The sequence below is a fragment of the Suncus etruscus genome, chromosome 1 (assembly GCF_024139225.1).
Source record: "Suncus etruscus isolate mSunEtr1 chromosome 1, mSunEtr1.pri.cur, whole genome shotgun sequence".
Taxonomy (NCBI): Eukaryota; Metazoa; Chordata; class Mammalia; order Eulipotyphla; family Soricidae; genus Suncus; species Suncus etruscus.
The window spans coordinates 83,026,350-83,032,770 of NC_064848.1; the positions used below are offsets into that span (position 1 = coordinate 83,026,350).

At 35.8% G+C, this 6,421-nt stretch overlaps 1 pseudogene; it reads right to left on the minus strand.

Annotated features, from left to right (window-relative positions):
• Positions 1 to 641: 641 nt before the first annotated feature.
• LOC126024327 (dnaJ homolog subfamily A member 2-like) lies at positions 642 to 1,866 on the minus strand (annotated as a pseudogene).
• Between the last annotated feature and the right edge of the window lie 4,555 nt (positions 1,867 to 6,421).

Here is a 6,421-nt window from a genome sequence, read left to right on the forward strand (position 1 = left end):
CTGGTGATGGGTGGTGTTCCTTTTATGACTGAAACCCAAACACAATCATGTATGTAATCAAGGTGTTTAAATAAAAAAAAAAATCTATAAAAAAAAGGGGGGGGGAGAAAGAGTCCCCTTTTTACAACCACAGCTAATGTTATTTATTCCATTGTTCCCAGTCAGATCCAAACCCATTGTGTGCAAAGCCCATTTTCCATCTAAATGATAGATACAGGTTATGAAATTCTTTATTCTACTTGTAGCTCTTATGCAATTGCAGCCAAACACAAAGCTTCAGGACGAGTTGTACACAAACTTTACAATGTGGGATTTGAATTTCAAATATGAAACAAAATCTACACAAGACTGATAAAAATCAACATAGATACCAGGACTGCAACTTATAACCCAAGTGTGAAAGGGAATCTTGTTTCCTTTCTAGTGCTTTTTATTCTGCTACAAAATAGTCAAAATGAAGATGTTAAAGCTTTGTGGTTAGTTTAAATTATACACTCTGTAGTTACTATACCAATTTTAAAAGTTATATATAGCCCAACAGATGTTAATCAGTTCAAGTAAATTGACCAGACACTTCAGCTGGGTTGCTGAAAACGAATCAGGCAAAAGTGGAAAGAAAATCCACCTGTGCAATTTGCAGTTTACTGATGGGCACATTACACTCCTGGTCCATATGGCTGCTGTTTTCTTTATCAGAGTTATCTTTATAGGCTTTACGACTCTGACCACCTCCTGTGCCCTTAGTGCTATCAAATTCCTGAAGCTCTACCTCTTCTGTTTCTCCAATTATGTTTAGAACTTCTGGTCTAGATGGCAGAAGATCTAATTTAGAACGTTTGTCTGGATTGATCCAGTTGTTTTCAGGAAATTGTACATTGAATTTTATATAAAGATCACCCTTTTCAAAGGGATTACGATACTATGGCATTCCTTCAGCTCAAGCTACATGAACACATCCTGGTTCACTCACTTTGCCAGGGGGATATTTTACCATAATTTAAACGTCCATCAAGGTGCTTACATGTGAATTGAAATCCACACAGTGCTTCAACAAGTGCTATCTTGTATGTCATGTGCAAGTCATTCCCATCTCTCTGGAACATCTCATGTTCCTTTTTCTGAAGCAAAAGAACAATGTCTCCTGGTTCCACTCTTGGGGCCTGGTCTGCCTCCCCAGTAAATGTAATTCTCTGCCCATGTTTCATCCCTTTGTCTACGTGACCTTCAAGAATCTTGACTTCTTTAATCACCTTCTTTCCTTCACATTTTTCACAGCGGTCTTTTTCATTAATTACCTCTCCTTCTCCTTTACAGTCAGAACACACAGATTCCATCTGTTGTACCATTCCTGGAGCCAGCTGTCTGATCATGATGCGTACACTTCAACTGGGACAAGCACTACATTTTTGAACAGCTCCAAATTTTCCACCTTGTCCATTGCATGCACTACAGAGTACATTATAGCTAAGTTGTAGTTTGGTTATCTTGCCATTATAAAGATCTTCTAAAGATACTTTTAGTGAATGCATCATGTCTTCTCTTCTGCCATTTCAACTTCTACTCTCCCATGAAACCAAATAATCCTCCACCAAAAATGTGAGAGATTATGTCGTCCATTCCACCTCCTCCACCACTACCTTCACAAAGAGCTTGTTCTCCGTATCTGTCATATAACTCACTTTTCTCAGGATTTGATAGTACTTCATATGCAAAGTTTATTTCTTTGAATTTGTCTTCAGCATTTGGATTCTTATAAGGATGGTATTCCTTGGCTAACTTTCTGTATGCCTTCTACAGCTCATTCTCACTGGTGCCGGGTGGGACGCCTAAAATGTCGTACAGTTTCGTGTCTGCCACGTTTGCCATGGCAGACAGGAAGGAGCTGGCCCACAGAGGCGACAGCAGCTATGGATTTTAAAAATTCTTAATTTAAACATATATACCCAACATTACATTCTATACTATAGGCATTCTCTTAAATTATTTCCTTTTAATGGCCTTTATTATTTACTATCTAAATAATAGTCTCCCTACCATACCAAAGCTATGCCAATGCACTATCACCTACAATGGCCTCTTTGCAAATGGTCCTGCTTCACCACTCATTTTTGGCTTTCTGCAGAGACACCAATCTGACCCAAACCCCTAGTATGCCAGGCTGACCTACCCAGGACACTTTTGGGATGAGTGCAGTAACTCTTCCTCTGCCTTATTATTCTAGAAGACCTGGTAACCTGAAATACTCCCCACAAAAGCCATAATATCAGCAATAGTGCTTGGAGTTCCTAGATTGTGCCATCATGACAACTTCAAATTGAATACTATCATTCCTGTAAAAACTTATGAATTAAATGCAAATATGTACCTGAAGCCACCTACTGTTCAGAAATAAAAGAAGTAACAGAATGAGAAACTAGCAACAAAAGGTTACTAAACATTCTGACAGTGACAACCTCATGCAAGATGCAATACTTTTCACAAATGTTCTTGTTGTTGTACTCTTTTATCCTTTTTTTTATTATACTTTTCTTCCCACTTACCTAGAAACAATGGATTATGATCAACTATGTCATCTATAAAGTAATTCATATATTTTTAAAAAATAAATAAGTCTCTAGATTATTATTTTACATTATGATAATATACTAATGATTCTACTTTATATTATTTCTCCTTTTTAAACTATTATATATAACATAGAATAAGCATTATAATATTTTAGCACTGGATAGAATCCCAAACATGGAACAATTTAAATGCCGTTATGAAGTTCTTGACAAATATTTTCAACTAATTTATTCAGTCACCATCTGTGAGTAAGAGTGTCAATCTCAGTATACCAATAATAGCAATAGTAATCCTTAGAAAATGTAATTTCACAGTTTCAAAGGCAAATTGCCGCATATTTTATTCCATATTGGTCTTGTATTATCTACAGAAATTAAAACTGAGGCATTCTTCCTGGGATAAGTCTTTCCGGTAAAGGACAAAAAGAGATTTATATTTTATTTTACTACATCATCTAAATAGATTATATCGACATGCATGTAACCATGAACAAAATATCTAATCTTTCTAACCCTATGTCATTCTGTCATACAATTTATTATATCATGTGAACCAAATCAAATTAGGGCTAGAATTAATAGTAATTTACCTTTATGTGGGTACAATTTAATGCCTTTATGAAGTTCTTGACAAATATTTTCGACTAATTTATTCAGTCACCATCTGTGAGTAAGAGTGTCAATCTCAGTATACCAATAATAGCAATAGTAATCCTTAGAAAATGTAATTTCACAGTTTCAAAGGCAAATTGCCGCATATTTTATTCCATATTGGTCTTGTATTATCTACAGAAATTAAAACTGAGGCATTCTTCCTGGGATAAGTCTTTCCGGTAAAGGACAAAAAGAGATTTATATTTTATTTTACTACATCATCTAAATAGATTATATCGACATGCATGTAACCATGAACCAAATATCTAATCTTTCTAGCCCTATGTCATTCTGTCATACCATTTATTATATCATGTGAACCAAATCAAATTAGGGCTAGAATTAATAGTAATTTACCCTTATGTGGGCATGGGCATATAAATGTGTAAATGCATATGCAAATTTTTGTTGTATTTTTGGGGCCACACCCAGCGCCACTCAGGTTACTCCTGGCTCTGCACTCAGAAATCGCTCCTGGCTTGGGGGACCATATGGGATATGAGGGATTGAACTTGCATCTATCCTGGGTCAGTGGTGTGCAAGGCAAATGCTCTACCACTGTGCTACCACTCTGGCCAGCATATACAAATTTAAGTGTGTGTGTGTGTGTGTGTGTGTGTGTATAATATATATATATATACTTATATATAGAGAGAATACATGCTTTCATTAAATAGCATTCTCTTACAATTTACTAATTAGAAACAGTAAAGTCAATTATTTAAAAAAATTTTTAAAAACCGTGTGTGGTTTGCAAACTGTTAATAGTAGGGTTTTATGCATAAAAACATTCCAGTGTCATAGTTTTCTTTGTTTAAGTCTTTTAACATCTTTTGTTAAGCTGATTTCCAGATACTTGCTTTTCTGAAGCACAATTGTAAATGACAATGTTTATTTTTTAATTTATCTCTTTACGTTCTGTTTCTTTATTTGCATATAGAAAAATCATAAACTTCTACATATTATAGAAATAAGGCCTGCCTGATTTGTAGCCTGTCACATATTTTCCTAGGATCTCTTTTGTGTGAAGCATTTAAGATTTTCTAAATATAGTGTCATGTCATCTGCAAGTAGTGAATTTTACTTCTTTTCTACTCCAGATGCCTTTAATTTCTCTTTCTTGTTTAATTGCTATGCCAAGTTCTTTCAATACTATATTAACTTGTAGTGGTGAGAGTTGGCAATTTTGTCTTGTGCCTGATATGAAAGGAAGGTTTTCACTTTTTCATCATTGAGAATAGTGTTTACTATGGCTTATTGGTAAATGGCTTTAACTGTGTTGAGAAAAGTTCCTAACCCCTGTTTAATTCAGAGGTTTTTAATCATCAATGTGTTTCAGATCTTATCAAGTACTTGTTCTGAACCTATTGAAATGATTATATATTTTTTATTTTTCCTTTTATATATATAATCTTTATCTACTCATTAATTGCTGGGCAATTGGTTATAATAAATTATTTTATTTAAATGATTGCAACAACCTTATACATCAAATACTTATGTCTATGGTTCTCAACTGATGGCACCATCAGGATCTGAACCCTGTAGGATCAAAATATGGCCAGAGACCAGCTAGCCATTCCAATGGAGTCAGAGCATTATTCCCAAAGAGTAGAATATCTCAATGCAAGTTTGAATGCTGACTGTGAGACTGAGGTGTGAGGATGGGTAGAGAGTCCCATATGTGCCAAAGTTCGAAATGTTCTAAATAATAAAATTGTTCTCCCAACCCCTAGGGAAGACCAGGTGCTGATGGTAATAGCCAATGATAGTAGCTGCAGCACACTTATGGGGACCAGAAGCATTTTTGGGGGGATTAAAGTTAGCACCATCTTTAATCCCAAATTCATTTCTGTTGACAATGGTAGGTGAGCATGTGATGAATAACAGTGCTTAATCATGCCATAGGACAACAATGTTTGAGATTCTTTTAAATCGCTCCTCCATTGTGTGCTATTATGTCTCCAATAACAACCACCTGATATTTTGGAGGTCCAAGAATAATATTCAGTGTTTCCAATCAGCTACTAGTACTTTCATTATGTTCCATCTTAGAATTTTTTTCCCCACCTTTTTCCCAACAAAGCAATAAAGGGACTGACAAAGTAAATTAGTGAATGAAGATCATGGGGAGTGAACTGAGGGTTCTTTAAATTAATTTTTAAATTTTGATATTTTTTTGGGGGGGAAAGGGGAATTTAGTTCACACCTGCTCATACTCAGGGCCTATTCTTGATTCTGTGATCAGGGCCTACTCTTGATTCTGTGCTCAGAAGTCACTCATGGAGCAGTAGAAAGGTACCCCCTAGACAATAGCCAATCATTTTAAGGATCATCAGAAAGCTGGAACCTCCCTATATAATCTTCCTCATGACCTTGGGTAGGGCTCATCTCCTTTTTTTTTTTTTTTTGTGGTTTTTGGGTCACACCCGGCAGTGCTCAGGGGTTATTCCTGGCTCCAGGCTCAGAAATTGCTCCTGGCAGGCACGGGGGACCATATGGGGCACTGGGATTTGAACCGATGACCTCTTGCATGAAAGGCAAACGCCTTACCTCCATGCTATCTCTCCGGCCCCAGGGCTCATCTCCTTGAAGGATGGCCCAGGCTGGCCATTGTGGGGGCCTTGTTGGCAGATGGATTAAAGTATTAAACTTTAAAAAAAAATTACCCATGACAATGCTCAGTGACTATATGTGGTGATGATGGAATAACCCCTATCCCACTAACTCTGTGGCTCAACTTGTATGTTTTCTATATGCAAAATGATTGAATCTTTATCACCACCACAGATTCCAATATATCCTTCCACTCTTCTATGTTTGTAACTGCAATTTCTGGGTATTGATCTTTGCCATTAGACAGGAAATGGAAATATAACATGTATACATTAGCTACAATAAGCCATATTTTTGAGCTGTTAATTATATTACCTATATTGTCAGAGTATTATTTTTCAATTATGACCATAGTACCATATTCTTTTTAATAAAGAAAGTTAAACTTTATGTGATATGATTATTTTAAAATAGCATTTTCCAACTACCATTTTCAAAGCAACTGTTGAAATTAATCCTTGCAATAAACTCTTGTTATTTTCTAAGTATGACATTTAAATACTATTTGTGTGTACAATGAGAGAGTAACCTATGAGTTAGATCATAAACTATGCTGTGGATTCTGCCACCAGCTGGTCTATTGC